The following is a 20723-nucleotide window of genomic DNA, read 5'->3' on the forward strand; positions in this document are numbered from 1 at the left end:
ATTTTTTTTTCATTATTTTCCTATCTGATGGTTGATTGAGTAAAAAATAGTTTTAATGGCAATTGTGTACCCTGTGTACTTTGGAATTTTTGTGCTATTTCTGATAGTTTTCACTGAATCATAAATACCTATGTGTGTTCGTGTTAATTTATTTCTGGCAGAAATAAATAACCAAGAATCTTATTGAAAAGGCCTTGACACAGAGAGATGTTAGAAGTGGTCAGTGGAGAAGTGGACATGCGCATTAGTTACTGAATCTCCACAGATTCAGTGTCCCAGAGGTAGATTATCTTGCAGAATTTTACTTTCACTTCAAGCAGAATGAAAGCATATGTTTTTTAGGCAATGACTGTGTTGGACAAAAAAAAGAATTGTCACTGTTTACATCATTGTTATTGTGGCTGAACTCTTCGTCTAAAGGATCCAGAATTTGTAAATATGATTGGAATAACAGTTTTGTGAAGTTTGAAGGAAAGGTAATAGGTTAACCAATTCTGCGTATTATTTCAAGATTTAAGTCTCACAAAATTGGTCCACTAGTTCTATTCAATGTTTTTGATCGAGCTCTTCTCTCTCTCTCTCTTTCTCTCTGTGCCATCTCTTTGCTGAAATAATGAGCAAAGGAAAAACAATCACAACAGAACACCACACAGCCACAAATAGTAAGACAAAAGTTCCAGAACCAGCCAATGACTAAAGAAAGAGCAGAAATACTGTCGCTCCTTCAATTTCCACCAAATAAGTTTACAAAGGGAGGCAGCAACGTTCAGACCTGCAGTGACCGAGCCCCAGATAGGGGCTGCAGTGTCAGGAGAGGTCCACAGGGACGTGGGAACTGGTTTGTGTAATGATGATTCCCCACCAGAATTCAGACATACAATATCTTATGAGGAATACTTTGAAGGTTTCCCCATAGAATTACTGAGCTATGTTACTCATTTCCTCCACGAATATTTCTATCTTATCTTAAGAGACTTCACCTAAATTAGAATATGGTTTTAGAACAGTTTCAACTAGTAGCTGACTGCAGATGATTTTCTAAAATGTGCCGATTTTTTCATTTTCCCCCAGTCCCACTTGATATAGATATGAGTAATGTAAAGCAATTTTGCTTAATATTTGTGGCTCAATGAATTAATTTTATAAATAAAAGCTTTCTGTAGTTATAGATCCATAGGTGCTTTGCACTTGAAATGTTTATAGGCATGAGTGTAATAAAATAAATTCACGTTGGGACTACCACACCAAAGCTAAAACTAAAACAAAACAAAAATCTAAGAATTAGCATAATGAGCAAGTACACTAGGCAAATACAAAATAAAGTCCAGTTATTTAAGAAGTGTGGAAAATTATCTGCCTATATTGTAGAGAAGAAAATGCACTTTGTATGATTTTTTCTTAAGATTTATGATAATTTTTCTTGTGGTACTGGTGACTAATTTCAGGAAGCATTAAACTCTCTATCTCCAATACTTTAAAAAATTTTTATTTGAGGCAGCGTCTTCTTATGTTGCCCAAGCTGACTTCAAACTTTTGTCCTTCCTGCCTCAGCTTACCTAGTAGCTGGTATTACAAGTGTGCACAAGTATACCAGCCTTGCTTCATCTTGTGTTGCTGGCAGTTGATCCCAGGGCCTTTGCATGTGTCAAGCATGTGCTTTTCACTGAGCTACATCCAGAGTCAAGAAAAATATTTTTAAGCATGTTATTTTGAGGCCTTTTCCTATTATTCAGTGTATCAGTCAGTGTTTTACTAGAGAAACAGATATAATACATGATGTACAAATGTATAAGAAATTATAAGATTGGCTGATAAATTAATTTGCAAAGTTATTTAGAGTTGAGATTAAAAATAGTTCTTACGCTGTAAACTCTGTGTTGTCTTCATGATTAGCATGTAAATCCTAGAAAGACCTATCTGCTCATTTATTTTGTCTGTAGAACATGAAGCAGTACTCAGCTCAGTACTTGACACAGAGTAACCGTGTAGACATAAATGAACTGGCAGTAGCTGAGGAGAGAATTCACAACTAGGATGTATAAATTTAAACCAAATCAGAGCAAAGTAGCATTTTATGTATAGATTTTATGCATAATTTAACTCCAAGATACTATTGTCACTTTAATTCTTTAAGGCAAATGAATTTTAACTACTTTAATTACTCTTTTATGAACAAATGCGAACTTGAATATACTAATATTAATTCAGTGTAGTCATTATGACACTATATTAATTTCCTTCTTGGCTGGATGTTCACGGCACAGTTTCAGAATTTAAAAAATAAAAGACAAATAATTACACCACCCTTTCCTGGTTTTCTGCATTGCAGACAGCAGGCAGTTGGACTTGGTCTCCATAATCATCCGAGCTTCTTCCTAAAGCAGTAGTTTATATTTATATCTTATAAAGGTTTATATATGTACGTGAAATGTTATATATGTGAAACATGCCACATACACTCACATATCAACCCTGTAGGTTCTGCTTGTCCAGAGAACTCTAGTACACAAGTATTATATAGAGGTTTGTTTGCTAACTCTGGTCTCAAAGGAGGATTAAGTTATACATATTCTTCCTTGGACAACCTGGTCTAATGATGGGATATTAATGACCACATTGCACTAGTCTCTAACTTTCCAAATCATGCTTATCTGTTTATTCCTGACTCCTTAGAGAATATCTTGTGGATATTAGTAGTTTGGCCAAATCAAAAGTATGAGTCCCTTGGGCACAAATAATTACCTTAGCTAGTTTTCTTTTGAAGAATTTTTTATTCACCCTTGAAATGGCAAAAGGTTCTTCATAAGCAGCTGTAAGGTTCATGTAAAGCCTTTTCTCCTGTTTCAGAGGAAGAAATGCTTTGCTTCCACTCTAGGTCTTCCTGCTCTACTTGTACCTAATCTTAGTAGTAATTCATTTTTTCACAAAATATTTGTATGGGATCTATTTTGTACCAGGTACTTTGCCAGATCCTGAAAATATAAAGGAAATGTGACATTTAGTTGTCTTTAAGATTTCTCCGTCTAGCAGGAGATATGGACCGCATGAGAGGTGAACTACAGGAGGAGATGCTAAAGGTTCGGGAGTGTATGGTAAAGTCAAAAGCCAAGTCGGTCACAGACTGTGCAATGAGTGATTCATATCTGCTTGATTATGAGCACTTCACATTGGTTCTTTGAATTAGTCTTGAAAATGTTTAACGTATTTAATGTAGGAAAAATCCAAAGGCATCTCGGGCAAATGACTATCATAGCATGCAGGAAAGGGCTGGTAAGAATACAGACTGGAGTCATTTCCTCCTTGTTATAACAAAACTTAAGTTTCATTCCAGATGGATAAAGAAAACCATGGAGATAAAAATGGTTAAATCCCCAATGTAGAAAAAAATTCGAATTCAATGTGATCTTTTTTAGTGAAGCTCTGTATCATTTCTTTTTATTATTATTATTATTTTATATTCTCTTTAATGGTTTGACCAATCTTGCATTCTTACATCTGGGAATCTGAGCAACTTCACTGAAAATAACAATATGTAATAAAGCAATCATTGTTAATTTCCTACCATCTTGTTTTAAAATTCTGCATCGTTTTTATTGCTTTTGTGCTGTTTTGTTTGTGTCTTGGTTGTTATTTTGTTTCTGTTTTTTTCTCTTTACAATAAAAAATTTAAAAATCAAGTTTATTTACTATTAGAAACTTTTGTATGAAGTGACATCTAAAATAATTTCAAAAAAGTTAGCTAGTGAAAATGCAAGGCTTGTTTTTGATCACTGAAAGTGTTTTGTAAGCTATTGGGGATGACAAATATTTTATTTCCTCTGTTCCCAAATATGTAACCAAATTGTTTTACTAAAAGTTTAAATTAGGGCCGAGTAACTCAGTGGTAGAGTGCTTGCCTTAAATTATAATATTGTTAACAATTTGATGAAATTTTGACTGTTATAATAATATATTTTATAGCAGCACCAAATTAAAAAATATGGTAATAGATTAAATGTGCACTTTGGAGCAACTGTGAGGACAATTTAGTTGTTATAGAAAAAGAAGCAATTTTATGTATATGTTTAAATGTTTGTCACATTTTATTTTAAAATGAGAATGACATGTCTGTTTAACAACATCACCAGTAGATTAATAGGAGAGCCAAAGCCTAATATACCCATTACTCAGGAAAAATGCCAAGTGAGTCCCACTGTACAGTGGAAATTTGGATTTAACAAGAAAAAGAGAGAGGAATACATGAAAAAGAAAGATGGTCAGTAGAGAAAGTTTTCCTGTTGATTTGAAAAATGTCCCATGCAAGTTATACTGGTAACAGAGGACATGTTTAACCAGGTCTCTTCTTATCAAATTTCATAGAAAAGAAGAAGTGAGAATTTTGAAGAAAAGGAAGCTCAGTCTGTGGGAAATTATTTCCCTAGTGAAGTTAAAGGAAAGCTGAGGTTAGAGATAACGACGAAAATGAGAAGGGGGCAGTAACGTCTCAGATCCAATAACTGAGAAACCCGGGACTTCTGAAACCTGAGAGAAAGAACACAGTGTACGTCTGTAGGGAATAGAAGAATTGGATTAAGATTCATAATCGTTACATATTACTGAAGATGTTCTTTGAGTTATCCTTTTTTTTTTTTTTTCTTCAGCTTTTTGAGACAGGGTCTCGGTATGCGTTCAGGCTGGCCTTGCGCTCACTTTGTAGCCCAGGCTGGTCTCGAACTCGCAACGATCCTCCTGCCTCAGCCTCCCAAGAGCTGGTATTATAGGCATGGGCCACCACGCCCGGCTCTTTGAGTTATCTTTAAAAATATATTATTTTCACTTTAGCATTTGCTCTAACTTCTATAGTCTGTAAAATATATCATTAAGACAGTTTAATGATAATATGCTAAGATGTTTTGTTTTGCGTGTTTTACTTCTACTGAGGTTTGACAGCTTTTAATCATCAATTTATGTGACCTGTTGGTTCACTGAAGTCATTTCTCAACTTTGTACTGTGGTATTTACAGCTTTCATACTGCTTTAATAAACACATTTGTAGGAACTTTGAAACTTTATGTTTACTGTTGAGATATAATATCCTAACATGAGTATGTTTATTGGAAATAATTGAGCATAAATCATTGTTGTGTTTATTTATATATAATATATGTATTTATGCATGCTATATATCATATTATATATTTATAGATGTATATTTGTATATAAGCAAAATGTTATAATAATAATTCTGCCCATGGAAAATGAATACTTCTATTAATTTTTTGCCAGTTACAGGAATTTTGGGCATTTAACTGTGCCAATGAAGGGTTTTCCTTGAAATTAAAAACCTGTACAGTGGCAACTAAAGTTACAGCATGAGATAAATATGTTAAAGGAAATTAAAAAGTAATATTAATAATCTATATAATAACTTATGACAAGAACAGTAGATTCCAAGAATAATTAATTCTCTAAGAGTTTTTTATTTTATACCTTTATGACACCTTAAATTATCAATGCTATTGCTATCATTATTATTATGATTATTACTATTACTACTTACAGTGTGTCTTTTGAAAATGAAGCTCATTATTGAAATTGCACATCTGAGCACAGTGTCTAGAATCCCAGGAGTGAGATATTGTGCTTTGAACCCATGCTACTTCTTGCTAAAATTTCAGGTCAAATCCTCGTGAAAAATGTAAATAATGATACTGTATATTAAACCAGATTTCCCTCTTTGCTTAATAATACCAAATCAGTCATGCTTAGAGGTTGACGTGTGTTTTTTAAGCATCAAAAAAAGAAGTGCAGACGCTGCGGAACATTTTAGAGTGTGTGAGCGCATCTTTCAGTCTAACTGACAAGAGGTGGCCCGTTCCGTAATAGCTCTGGTGTTCTTTCGTCTCTCACACTGTTGTGTAGGTAGCTTGTGGCGCACACAGTTGGCAAATGCTAGGGGACACTGGGGTCAGGATTGCTCTGACACCAAGTGCATAAACAGAATGTTAGATCCCTAGCCAAGAAGAGCTGTAGGGCTGGGGATTTAGCTCAGCAGCACAGTGCCTGCCTGACAAGCGCAAGGTTGTGAGTTTGATTCCTGGTACAGGAAGAAAAAAAAAAAAAAAGCGCTGTAATGCTAGGCTATGCAGCTTTACAAAGAGAAATCCTTTAAATTCCCATGGACCTGTTGATTCATTCAAGTTTTTTCTCAACTATGTATTGTGCTTGTGTGTGTGTGTGTGTGTGTGTGTGTTTGAGAAAAGGTCTCACTATGCAGTTCAGACTGGTCTTGAGCTCACTTTGTAGCCCATGCTGGCCTCGAACTCGCAACAATCCTCCTGCCTCAGCCTCTCGAGTGCTGGGGATACAGGCGTGCACCACCATGCCAGGCTGTATTGTGCTTTTTATGTCGTTTTTATGATTTGATAAATACATTTGTAGGAATGTTAAAAAACTTACTTTTGATGTTGAAACATAATATCCTAATGTGAATGTATTTTGTACAAACTTGGGCTCTTTCTTTTGGACAGTAGAAAGGTTTGTGCTGAGCGTTCGGTTGCATGGGTCTGGTGGACAGTCTTTCTTCGTTTTGACCTTTCTGCTTTGGCCTTTTCTCAGGGAGAAGAACAATCCTCCCCAGTGGCTGGGGGTTCAGTGGGAGTTGGAACCCAGCCATCCCGCAGCAGGGTGTGGCCACAGCAGCCTTCGCAAAGAGTAACGAGGGCCCGCATGTCCCACCTTTAACTCACTTCGCATGCACCATTTATGATACTTGCTTCATGCCTCCTAAAGAATTCAGTCACAAGGACAGTGCCATTTCGATCTGCAGGACGATGAAAGTTAAAACATACTCTCTTCTCTTTGCGTTACCTAACAAATGCATGTCACAAAAGAAAGGAAACAAATACTTTAATTTATTCCACCTAAGAATAAGCTACTGTATTACTTGCCGGTCTTTTCTTGGTTAAATGAAAACTGACTATTAATTTCCATCATCTGAGAGACATCAGTTTTAGGTTTTTTCCTACAGGTTACATTTTCCTTAGGCCAAGTTGTGTATGATTTTAGAATCAGGATAAACCAAAGTTTTAGACTGCTTGACTGCTCCTCACATCAGGTCTTAGAGCAGATGAAAATTGGAAAGGGTTTCAAGAGATGATGTTTGTATCGATGATTGAGTTAGAGCAGACCACAATATTGAGGGAAAAAGCACATGATAACTCAAGTAATAAAGTTTCCTTTATGCCTCATGAGCAATAGATATTATAAAGCTCACCTGATTCTTTCACTTAATGGGGTACCAGAAAATCTTGTTAATCATTTCCCATTAAAAACATTTGACTGAGTTATAAAGAACAAATAAAACTTAAATATATATATACCAAACATCAGCTTTCAGGGCTTTTAAGCCCTTTCTGTGATGCAGGAGGTTGTCTTCATTATTTGAAAATATGACCTGCGAATGGAGACCAGTGGCTCAGGAATCTACCACACAACCTACAGATAAAATCGGGTGAATTTAATGATTTTTTAAAATGAATGCCAGGGCCAGTATAAAATATCATTTTATCATTATCATTATATCTTTATCATTAGGAAATAATGCCAGTATTTTCCCTGTTTCTAGGGGGATTTTTCTTGCTATTTGTTACTAAGGACTCCTGAAAAAAAGCTTATGAAGTTAACCTTAAATATTTTTCATGCTGATGTTTACCTCTATGATGGGTGAATTTGTGTGTGTGTGTGTGTGTGTGTGTGTGTGTGTGCATGCATCTCCACCAGAATTTAATTTCCATCTCCTATGGACTTTTAAAGGCTGTCTCCATAGTGATGACCAATGGGAAGCGAGGATTCACAGTTTTCTTTCTCAGAATATGTGGTACACTCATCTCTTTTTATGTCCTGTTTGTCCCCCATACGCCATTACTGCCTGCCTCCATGGCAACAGCCAATGAGCTCTTGAACATACATCACCGTACCCTGTGTGCGTTCTCCTGTGTATGCCCTCCTGAACTCAGTGGTACCGTAAAACATCTGAGAGTCCATGTGCCCAGCCAGTTGGTTTTCTGCTCCACGTCCTTTCACGCCTCATCCTTCACACCCCCAAGCCAGATTGATCACAGTTGTTTTGAACATTGTACTTGCCTGAGTTCATCTCCATCGGCTGTGTGTGACTCTCATCTGACGTGGGTTCTATGGACGTAACGCACGTATTTGGAGGTGGGAGCTTATTGGCTGCCTTGCTTTGGGAGACCCCAACTTGCACAACATTATTCTCAGTGTGGGAGAACTATTTAAGTCGAGCAGAACTTTCTTATAAAAGGATGATTTTCTTCCTACGTTTTAATGACTTCTATATTCTGTTTCTTAGCAGGACTTATAACAGTTTTGAATTTTATTCCTTTAGAAACGGTAATTTAAGTGACTTCTCTGCATGGGTTCCTAATAGCTCCCTAACGACAAAAAGCATTAAATAGGGAAATACCCTCAAGAAGCTCGATTGTTCTGGCAAACAATCACTTGCGGTGTCCATGTTCGTGATCTAGCTACTTAATGGAGAAGCACCGATAACAGCTGGAAGTAACACGTGTGTCCGTCAACTCACTGACCTGTTTTAAAATCTGGCTGTCGTGGAAGGTGACTTGAAGGCACGGAATGCTGCCCGCTTTTTGTGAAGAGAAGAATAAAAATGAATGCCACTTTGATATAAAGTCTGTTCATGTAAATACAAAACAATTTGAACGCACTGTTAGACAATTACTGCGTTCTTCAACAAATATATTTAGAAAACGTATGGTTAAAAGATGTGCTTTTTGAATTTGTCTGAATTACTTGTGGTTGAGTGATTCAATAGCTATGCAAGCAATGATTAGCTACTAAAATTTCTTATGCTGGTATCTTATTTTGGACTGATGAATTTGGATTTAGATTAAAGAACATTAATTATAAAAGTTTCCAAATCCAAAATAGTTAGCTTAAAGTTATGAAGTACATATAGAACTGCCATACCATCATTAATCAGGTGTTCATTGATGGCTAAGGACTCCTGAAAAAAGCTTATAAAATTAACCTTAATTATTTTTAATGCTGATGTTTACCTCTATGAAGGGTGAATTTGTGTGTGTGTGTGCTCATTTGTAAAGGGAAAATAATTGTGTAACTCACAGAAATGTATAAATCAAATAAATGTATATAAATGCTTGAGATATTATCTACCATAAATTTGACCATTAATATTAGAAAAACTAAATGAACTTTTGTGGCATTTTGCAAGCTCCTGTTGTGTGTGTGAGTGTGTGTGTGTGTATTTTGTCTTTTTTTGACACAGGGTCTCAAGACTAGTTTATTTTGACTACTTTTTTTATTTTAACTACTTTCTTATAGAAAAATTTTACATTTTCTTCCTTAAAATCTATGATGAACTGCAGAGAATGCAAATTTACCCTTTTCGTACCTGGGGCCTTGAATCATTATAAATATAATCCTGTTTTTAATTATCTTAGAGTAAAAACTCTTTGTGAATAAGGTCAGTGTTACCTATTCAAGTTGTAAAATCGTTTTTGAGGATTCTTTATAACTCCAAGCACAGATTAAAATAAATACAAAACGAAAATGCAGAAAATCTAAAGTAGAAACGATTATGTATAAAATTTTTATTTTATGTTGAAAGAGGCATAACATAAAGACAAGAAAAGTTAGTGTCTGAAGTCAGCAACCACAGATCGGGCACCATGATCAGAACAACATGAAACTCACTTAAGATGTGTAATTTCCCCATGCGTTTTGGTTTTATCATTAATGTGGAAACAGAAGTCTCTGGTATTTGTCTTTGGAGACAGCGGGAGAGCTTCAGAGTTTGAATCTGCAGATGAGGCCCGGCTGCCGTGTGTGATGGGGAGAAAAGTGCTGAGGGTGAGGACGGTAGAGGCGGCACGGCTAGTGCTGCGGTGAATACCGAGAAACAAGCTCCACACATGAGCCATCCTGAGTTACAGCGACAGCACTCGGTGTCAGTAAGTGCAAAGCTTCGCCAGCCCCTGCTGGACTCAGCTGGACGATGTGACTGTTGAAAATCCTCATCGCTGAATCTTGGTGACCACGGCAAACTTCGTCTCGTCAGGACAGTGACTTGCCCTGCATGCTACTGTTCGTGACTTCCTATTTATCATGACTTAAGTTATCCGACCGAGGTAGATTATGTTTCTGTCCTCTAAATAAAACTAAAGGTGACAGCATTATTTTACCCAAAGTTGTTTTTAAGAAATACTTGGAAAAAAATAAGAAATATTTGGGAATCTGGTTTATTTGGAAATGTTTGATCATTTGAAAAGCAGCTTCATGTTCCAAACCCATAGCTGTCTTCCAGCACTTTCTCAAAGCTTATCGAGTTTTCTCATCGAGTTTTGCTTTCATCCTACTGCAGGAACAAGTCACCAGCTGTGGAGCATTTGCTGTCTTTCTTCACTTTTCTCTGTTTGCTGGGTGTCACCGCATACAATTGTCCAAAATCAGGTATCCCTTCCTGTCCTATCTCACCTGCAGGTGTTTAGTTCTATCTCACTTAACTAGGATATTAAACTGACAGATAAAGTGAGTGATGTTCTAGTGTTAACAGCTGTTCCTTTCTCACTGCACACTTTTTATCATGTACCCACATTTTCTCTTACAGTCTTCTTTAACTAGAATTGGATTTAAAGTTTCACACAACCAGAAGTCTTTTAAAGATTATGCTATCCTTCCTACAGTTATACAAACAAGCAAAGGGTCATTTTTAGTAGTTAATATTTACAGTAGAATTTACTGGGTTAACAGGAAATGAAGTTTCTTTGTTCCTTTTTGCCCTCCAACTTTCATATGGCTAATTTAACCTCATTAACTCATAAAAGCATACTTTTTGTGCGTTTTTATTATGAAATCGTATGAGTATTAGGACACTTTTATTGGCTTCATTCACAAGCAAACTGTCCCCTTAAAAGGATCGTGAGGGTAAAGACAGCTCTTTTCTGTAGCTTCCTGCCTCACCTTCCAGCAAAAACCACAGGTAAAACACATGACAGGGAGCCAGGCATGGTCATGCACGCGTGTAATCCCAGCACTCAGGAGGCTGAGGCAGGAGGATTGTTGCGAGTTCGAGGCCAGCCTGGGCTGCAAAGTGAGCTCAAGACCAGCTTGAACTTGAGACCCTGCGTCAAAAAAAAGACAGAACACACACACACACACAATGGGAGCTTGCAAAATGCCACAAAAGTTCATTTAGTTTTTCTAATATTAATGGTCAAATTTATGCTAGATAGTATCTCAAGCATTTATATAATTTATTTGATTTATACATTTCTGTGAGTTATGTAATTATTATCCCCACTTTACAAATGAGGAGAATGACACTGAAAAGTAATTTGTCTAAAGTCACATAATTAGTTATTGGAGCATCTAGACTTGAATCTGAACAGTCTAGGTCTTAGTTGAACTATTACCCTAAAATTCTTGTGATCTTCAAATATTTTTATCTTCTTCCTCTGTAGGACCTAAGATACAATCCCTCCTTTGAGTATGTTGGATGGACTGTGAAATTTCTAAACGGCAACATTAATTCAAGTACACAAATTGAGCTAGACTCAGAATCAGAAAGATTGCAAGGGAAACAAACATGTGCCCCAAAGAAATGATAACAATCCCATTTCTCCTGTCTGTGTCACATCATGTGGATTTGGTTTTCATAAAAGCTATTGCCTGTAATAATGCTTTCACTACATGTAAGTAGAAGGCTGTGCTTTCCTAAAGCACTGATACTGAGAGGATAAGGAGAGCCAGCTGTGGTGGCACATGCCTGTAATCCTTGCACTCTGTGCACCCTGGGAGGCTGAGGCAGGACTATCTCCAGTTGCAGTCCAACACTTGCAGGGCAATGTAGTGACTTAGTAAGACACTGTCTCAAAATTAAAAAATAAAAAAAAGGTCCGGAGCTGTAAAAAGAAAAAAATAAAGAGGTCAGTGCAAAGGCCCTGGGCTCAATCCCTGGCAACACAAAAATAAATAAACTAAAATGCTTAAAGTAGTGAAATGCCTGGGAAAGCATTAATATGAATAGGTTTACTAAAATGCTGGTCAAAAAATTATTTGATGCTTTTGGAAAACCTACCTTTAAGAGCTGTGTTTATTTATGCACCAGTTCTTTCAGTGAGTCTTTCCTGGCTACCACGAGGATATACAGCAATTGGGTGAGTGCTCCAAACTGGTCTGCATGTGTGTCTGACACCCTCGCAGTCTTCCTTAGCAATATTAAGGACTCTTCCTCCTTGGTTGAGAAAGTATTGGGAAGTCACAAACCAAAACAAAACAACTCTCCTCCTATCAATAAACAAAACCCCACCCCAAACACCTCTGGTACTGGTCTGTGCTATTTCGCCCACTTTAGCGATCATTTTTGGTGGTGCGCGCGGTGAGTTCCATCCCCAGCTTTCCTGCTGCAACCTCATAACCATGGTTCTACAGAGCACAGCTAACTCTGCTCCTGACTTGCTTCCTTTCTTCCCTCTGGCTTACATTTCCACCTTAGAAAAAACGATCAGCTATCATTTGTCAGGTGTCACCCTCGCGGGTGTGGTCTTATCCTTTCCTATGTGTACTTCACAGCACTGAGAAATGTCTTTCTAATGAACATCTTCAGTGACCTGGTTCTCTACCCTCATCTAGGCAGTGGACATGATGTTGGGTGTTCAGACTATGGGCACGGAGGAGTTTTAAGAGGTAGGAGTAGATTTGAACAGGGACTATTTAATCAAAGTGTAGGTAGGCCATTCTATGTAACTAAATTGTAGTAAAACAGTTCCCTCTTATGCACAAGAGAGACATTGTTCCAAGACCCCCAGTGATGCCTAAAAATGCAGATAGTGCTGATTCCTATGTGTACTATATTTTCCTACATGTCCTTAAGTGTCACCACATGGCACCAGAGCTACTCTGTCCTTCACGTGCTATGCTTTGCTAGCTCCCTTGAACCACCACTCCTGCCCCACGGGGCCACTATTAAGTAAAACAAAGTTCACTTGAACACAAACACTGTGATACTGGACAGTGGACCTGAAAACCAAGACAGCTGCTAGGTGACTAAGCGGGATACTGTGGACAAAGGAGAATTCATGTGCTGGCCGGATGAGGTGGATAATGTGAGATTCATCACGCCGCTCAGAGTAGCATGAAATGCATGAATTATACATTGTCTAGGAGTATACTGAATAGGGGTGGGGATAGTGGACATCCTTGTCTTCTTCCTGATTTCAGAGTGAAAGCTTTCAGGTTTTGACCATTTAGTATGACATTGGCTGTTGCCTTGTCATACATAGCTTTTATCAGATAGAGATAAAGACCATCTATTCTAATTTTCGGTAAGGTTTTTAACATGAATGGGCACTGGACTTGGTCAAATGCTTTTTCTGCATCAGTTGAGATGATCATGTGATTTCTGTCTTTGACTCTATTGATACGGTGTATTACATTTATTGATTTTTGTGGGTTGAACCAGCCCTGCATCCCTGGGATGACTCCTACATGGTCGTGGTGTATAAACTTCATGATGATTTGCTCCATTCTGTTCATCAGTATCGTACTGAGTATTTTTGCATCTATGTTCATTAGGGAGATTGGCCTGTAGCTTCCTCTTTGGTTGGGTTCTTCTCTGATTTTGGAATCAGGGTAATACTTGCTTCCAGGAATGATTTGGGAAGTATTGCTTCCCTTTCAATTTCCTTAAGGGGTCTCAGCATTAGTGACATTAGTTCTTCTTGAAGTTTCTTGTAGAATTCAACAGTGAATCCATCAGGGCCTGGGCTTTTTCTTTGTTAATAGGTTTTAATTACATTTTCAATGTTACTGGCTGATATTGGGTTATTTAGAATTTTTATATCTCCTTGATTTAGTTTTGATAATTCATATGTATCTAGGAGACTGTTCATTTCTTCTGTTTTCCAACTTATTAGGATGAAGGTTCTTATAGTAAATATTGATAATGGTCTGGCTTTCTGTAGGCTCTGTTGTGATTTCCCCCTTTTCATTTCTAATTGCTTGAATTGTGTTTTTTCTTTCCTCTTTTTTGATGAGGTTGGCTAATGGTTTGTCAATTTTATTTATCCTTTCAAAGAACCAACTTTTCGTACCAATTATTGTAACTGTCCTACTAGCCAGGTTTGAAATTCTATTTTAGTGTTATTTTTGCATTTTTTTTCCTCTCTAAAATGAAAAATTAGAAGAAAGGAAAAAAGAAGGCAAGAAACAGGAGTTAGTTTTTCTCACTGGGTGCTTCTGCAAGTAGCCCACAGAATTTTGGCATCTCTTGGTCTCCTTTATGCACTGTCTTCCTTCATTGTTGCCAGGACCTTTGGCTGTGGTCCCCAGACTCACAAGCTCTCCGCTATACCTAATGCTTTGTGTGGAGACACCTAGGTCTTGCATAGCTACTTATGAACTTCTAAAGGGTTTGCTTTTGTCCTTCTGGCAAAGCTAATTTCAGCGGGCTGTTCTGAGGACATACAATGAAGCTAACACTTACTGAAGGGTACTGGATAACACTTAACTCTTCAAACTCGCATTTTAAAGAGAGACATAAAACAAAGGATATTTTGCATTAGAATTTAATGGCATGTAACAGCCGAGTGAAATAAATAAGTAAATAAAATCAGAAAATGTTTTTGTTGAGACCAGAAGCCCTATTTGAGAGTCCGGATTCCGATTTTGTTCATCCTCTCTGCAGCTGTTTCCCTTGCTCTCTCCTTTGAAAGGAAGATTACCTATAAAAATTCCTCTAGCTGAATTCCTCCTTGTCTCAATCCTAAAATAGCTCAACAGTCAATAATTCTGACTGTTCTGTGGGTGTGGAGGTTTTCCACTTGAATGGAAAAAGGGTATGGGTGGGAATCAGGGAATTTGATTTATGGGTCATTAGTAAATGTTACTTCCTTAAGTGAAAAATTGCTTGAACTCAGAAGCAGCACGGATTTCACGTCTGTTCAGAAGAGTCAACGATTTTTTAAAAATTATAACAGTAACACGTGATGACTATAGCCAATTAGGCAAAACCATTTAGAGTAGAAAATACATGATGTGAAAGTGGTTGTTCCCTCTTTCTGCAGCTCCAATTTCACTCTGTAGAGGCAACTGCTATAGGTTTGGGGTGTATCTTTTCATACCTTTATCCATGCTCAGCTAATTTTGGCTCTGCATAATCTTGACATTTAGCTTTTCCAGCATTCTTGTGGGCTATCTTGTGCAAAAATAGGTAGGTCAGCCATACATCTGAGCTGTGGCGTATTTAATAAGGGAAAGAGTGCTGTATTGGAAGTTTCCTATAGCACTGTGTTAAAGAGGATCAGCCATTGAACATTATTCATTGTACTTCTTTGAACTTATGTAATAGTTTGTAACCTACACAATTTTTTGCTTGCAAACACAGTTCTGCTTAAGTTAATAATTTATACCTTCCTTTTTTGTTCACATGCCATTTCAAGCTTCAGGTCTTTCCTTATGTCCTTTTCCTTGTCTTCTGCTTAGTTGGAGTACATTTGAGAAATGACAGAAAAGTAGAATACTGACTAGAGCCAAGAATCAAACCAAAAAACAGAGATTTCTCTTCTATCCCTGTGTTTATCAATGATTAACTCTATGTTTTCCTCATATACGACCAGAGGTAAATTTTTGATTGAATTTGCTGTTTATTTTAGAACAGTCTACTGTATTTTAGAACTATTACTTCTCCCTTCAGTATTTTTATCTCCAGCTGGAATAATTTAGGCAGTTTTTGTGCTAGTTTATTGTCATCTCCACTAACTGTTAATTTGTTTCAATCATATCCAGGTAAGCATACTTAAATATAGGATCTGTTTGAGGGCAGATGTCAGGTTTTGTTTTTCACTTGCACAATACTTTGAGATGCTTCCTTTTAAAGAACAAGTTCACTTGAATTAGATTGAGTACGCACCTGTTTACACTTCAGCTGCTATTTCAAAAGTAGAGTACTGGAAGAAGCAAAGGCAAATCAGTAGCAGGAAGAGAATATTCACCAGTAATATTGTTAAAATAACTCGGAGAGCTCTGTGAGTGTGCATATACTTTAAATTCAACATCAGTCAGGCACAAAATGCTGTTATCTAAAAGAGAAAATGCATAAGTGAGAAAATCATCCCTGCAATTTGGGCAGCAATATATTGAATTTATTATTTTATTTTAAAAAGGTTAAAGAGGCAGCATAATTTTAAAATGGAGAAAAAAAAACCTGTTTAATTAGAGCACTGTGTTTTAATCTCAGTGATTTGTGAGCTCTGCAGAAGCCTAAAGAACCAGCCCGTGTCTAGACAAAGTAACAGTGATTGGGTAAAAACACTTTCCTATCATGAATCATGCCTACTTGTATGGAATCTTTACTCTAAACTCTGTCAACATAATATCTCTCGCTCCTCTTCTCTTCCTTTCTCTCAGGCATTTTTTTTTTTTATAAATTGAAGGCAGAATATGCCAGGCTCTTCTCTTTGGAAAGATGTCTCTTTCTCTGCTTTAAAATAAGCATTAATCTTTCCCATGTTCTAGAGGTAGGCTGACTGCAAGCTGGATTATTGGTGTTGTAGTGAATTACTTTCTTCTGCTTTTTTCATAAGTATTTTTATGAGGGGAGAAGAAATGTTGCTTGTATGACTGCTACAGAAATGCTCAAAGCGCCTGCATCAGTTCCCTCTATGTGGCATGGCCTTAGCAAGTATTTATTGAACGAAAAAACTGCATGAGCTAAATGTAAAGACCAGAGGTATGTGTTAGTATTGAAGAGCGAGCAACTGATTATTTGCAACATTTGAAAGACAGTAAAAAAGTTCCCTGGTCCCTTAATACAATGAATAGAATGAGGCGCCTGGGATTCTTGCCTCAGGTTTATGAATTCTTTGTGTCTTGGCATTGAAGACTACTTTGAAGAGGAAATTATTCTGCGAATAAGCCAAAAATAACCATCAAGGCCTGACGTCAACCAGTATAACAATATAACCCAAAAGGGTACTGTGTGAGAAGGTTGATTGGTGATGGGCATTTGAGGAGTGCTGGACAGGATGCTTCTAACTTTACCGGTAGAGTAGTTCAGTGCTGAGATTACAAGTTAACGGTGTGACAATGGACGATAGGAGGTGGAGCCAGCTTGTAGGGAGCGGAGAATGTGGGCGTGGCCTCGGGACTGTTCCGGCCTGTGCACCTTGTTGTCTGTCTTTTTCCCTCTCTGTTCCTGGCTGCCATGAGCTGAGCAACTTTTCTCTGCCATGCCTTTCTGCCGTGACATTTCTGCTTCACCCCAGATCCACAGTCATGGGGGCAGCAGACCATGGACTGAAGCCTCTGAAACTGTGAACCTAATAAGCCTCTCTTCCTTTTAAGCTGTTTTGCTCAGATATTTTACCCCACAGATACAAGGCTACATAATACAGTCAACAGTCTGGGAGGTTTAATACAGAAACATCTTTGATTCCTAGAGAATAGGGCTGGAAAGAGGAGGTGGCCAAGTTCAGAACCTGGAGTATTTGTGTTCAGAATGAGGAGCTGTAAGGAAAGGGCTGGGCTAGGGCTTTCCTGTCTGAAAATAGGGACCTCCAAAGGGATAGCAGCGTAGGTGTTGTGGCTTGTGTCTAGATGTCCCCCCACAGCCTCATGCAGTCATAGGTGGGGCTTTTCCAGAGGCAGTTGAATGTACAGTGTGTGATTCATTCACGGTGCAAAGCTAAGATGAAGAGTGCTGGGATTGAGGGTGGGTGATTACTAAATCAGTCCACTGACTGGTTGGGCACTGCTCTAGTCTCAGCATCCTGGGTACAACCTAAGGGACGGAAAGAGTCTTGTCTTGTCTCTTGCTTGCTTTGCTACCTTCTACCTGCCATGAGATGTTTCTCTTTGGCAGTGCCTGTCTGCCTTACCACCCTGCCTTGGAACCAGCTGATTGTGGACTGAAACCTCTAGGGACTAGATAAACCTTTCCTCTCTTAACATCGAGTGTTGGGTATTTAGTCTCAGTAAGAAAAGTAACTAAGACAGTAGGATTCTAAGGAGAAGTTTAACCTTTAAATTTTAGACAACCTGTGAAAGGAAGAGAAATAATCTGACTTCTTACCTTTCTTTTTGTTCTTTTTAAATTTTTTGCAGCTCTGGGGGTTGAATCCAGGGCCTTCATACTAAGCCACATCTCCAGCCCTTTTCAAACTGCTTATTTTGAGAGAAGTTCGCACTAAGGCACTAACTTGCCCAGGCTGTACTCAAACTTGTTATCCTCTCCCTCAGCCTGCTAGAGTGCTGGGGTTACTGGCTGGTGCTACCACATCTGGTCAGTCTTTTCTTCTTACAGCCCAAAGGGCAAAAGATAACAAACAAACAAAACCCAATGATTCCAATTCACTTTCTGTTGAATTGGCCAGGAAATGGCTAACCTGTAGTGGTTGCCTTAAGGGCTTTGTTAAAGAAGTCACCTCCTTGCCCTGGGATTGAACCCAGGGTCTTGGCCAAGAGCTACATTTCCAGACTTCCCTTTTTATTCTAATTTAAATGCAATTTAATTTTTTTTTTTTTTGAGATAGGGGTTCACTAAATTGCTAAATTGCTCAGGTTGAACTCAAACCTGTAAACTTTCTATGTCAGTCTCCCAGAGTGCTGGGATCACAGACACGCACAACAATACCCAGTTTAACTTTTTGCCTTCATGAACTTTTTATTCTATAATTCTATAATTCTTTTATTCTATTTATTCTATAATTCTAGGGGAAGGAAAGAGATGATGAAAAGCAAAGGCCAGCTGAGTGTGGTGGTATGTTCCTGTAATGCCAGTGTCTCAGGTGGCGGAGCAAGAGGACCAGAAGCTTGAGGTCAGCCTGGCCAATTTAGCGAGACCCTGTCTTGTCTCAAAATAAAAATAAAAAAGGGCTGGAGATATAATACAGTGGCAGAGCACCCCTGGGCTCAATCCCCAATGCTGGAGGAGATGAAGAAGGTGAAGCAGCAGCAGCAAAGCGAAAAGGAGAAGTGCTTTGCGCTCTAACTCACACTTTGTAAAAAAAATCATCTTTATTTCTGTTTGTACACGTTTGCAGTACGAAATGATTACCTTCATCGTGGGGACTTGGCACATGTATGTAGCACATCTTGTCTTTACTGCCCTTTCCCTTCCCCTTATTCCTCTCCCTACTTCTAGATTCCTTTCCCTTTTGCCAAAGATCGATCTCCACATTTCCCATTACAGTGATCCCTCACCTATCGAGGGAATTACTTACCAGAGACCCCTGCAATAGGTGAAAATCCTCGAAGTAGCGGCATTATATTTATTTTATTATTTATATATATTTTAAGGTTTTATACACCCTTCCCACACTCCTATAAACCTTTCCCACACTCTTATAAACACTTCATATGCTACTAAACACTTTCTGCACTCTTAAGCCTATGTAATTCTAGCAACATGTAAAATTCTACGTGGGAACTCCGTATGAAGTGGACAAAGAGAGATGCTGAACATATGGGCATGGTGCAGGAGAGCAAACTGATGCTACGGTCACTGAGCCAATCAGCACCCAGGATACAGAACACCGTACTGTGGTTGGTCGCCTTCCATTTCATCAGCCAATAGTGTGCCCTCTACAATCTCACCTTGGCAAACTTAGGCAAGCACTGGTGGAGTACTGCATTTCCATTGTGTATGGTATGGTATTGATCTGCTGATGAAGTACATATTGTATTTTATTTCTATTTAATATTTTAATATTTTTAAATTAACAATTTTTATGTTGTTTCAATTTTTTAGGCAAAAATATTTAAAATCATAAATATCATTTTAATACCTGTATACGCAAAATCCCATGATATAGTGAAAACTGCAATACAGAATTAGATATATTTTTTTTAAAAACCCGTGATACAGTGAAGCCGCAATAAGTGAACCGCAATATGGTGAGGGACAACTATATCTGCTTTTTAGTTTGCTCTTCACTTATCCTTACAAATTGCCACCTTTGTCCTCTCAGCAGCTCCCATCACTGGTGTGCAGTCTTGTGTGCTGGAGGAAAAATGACCAGTTGTGTGAGCAGGGAGAGACCCCTCTTATGAAAATACTCTTTCTTCACAGTGCTACTGTAGGCACTTACCTGTCCACAACAGCCTCTGGAGGCAATTTAAGTAGAAGCACACTTGTAATGTTTCTAACACTGCAGTGTTCTTCCATAGCAACTATAGGCAGATATATACTATAGCTCTGTGCCTTTATGATGCTTCTAAAATGATACCTTTGGGGGGATAGTGTGTCAGGACCCCCCCAAAGACATGTGGTGAGCGTCTTCTCAGAACAAAGGAAGACAACAAGGCATAATTAGCTCCTATGTACACCTGCGTAGTTCTAGCACCGCTCTGTAACATAGATCGCACCCAATCAGGCTGTAGTTTATTAGTGTGTCACTGTATAAGGGAGACAAAGACACAAGAATTGCATAAAAGGTGAAGCTGCGTTACTCCGGGCTCAGGTCTTGGGGTCAGCCTTTGGCTGTGAATCCGCTGCCGGTCTCTCTATGCAAGAACCCTGCTACGACGTCAACACTTAGAGTTACCTGGAATGATAAATAACAAACGATACAGAACCCATTCTTTCGAGCAGTTCAGTTCTGTACAGCAACTGATCTTATTTTCATTTTAATTACAACAACATGCACGTAGCATAAAACTTACTGCGACAGCTACTTCTGCATCCA

General features: G+C 38.1%; 1 pseudogene; it reads right to left on the reverse strand.

The window, feature by feature from the left end:
• LOC102004309 overlaps nt 1–20203 on the reverse strand; it is a 37392-nt pseudogene extending 17189 nt beyond the window's left edge.
• Between the last annotated feature and the right edge of the window lie 520 nt (nt 20204–20723).

This window comes from Chinchilla lanigera, unplaced genomic scaffold (assembly GCF_000276665.1).
Source record: "Chinchilla lanigera isolate Chin_1 unplaced genomic scaffold, ChiLan1.0 scaffold00031, whole genome shotgun sequence".
Classification (NCBI taxonomy): Eukaryota; Metazoa; Chordata; class Mammalia; order Rodentia; family Chinchillidae; genus Chinchilla; species Chinchilla lanigera.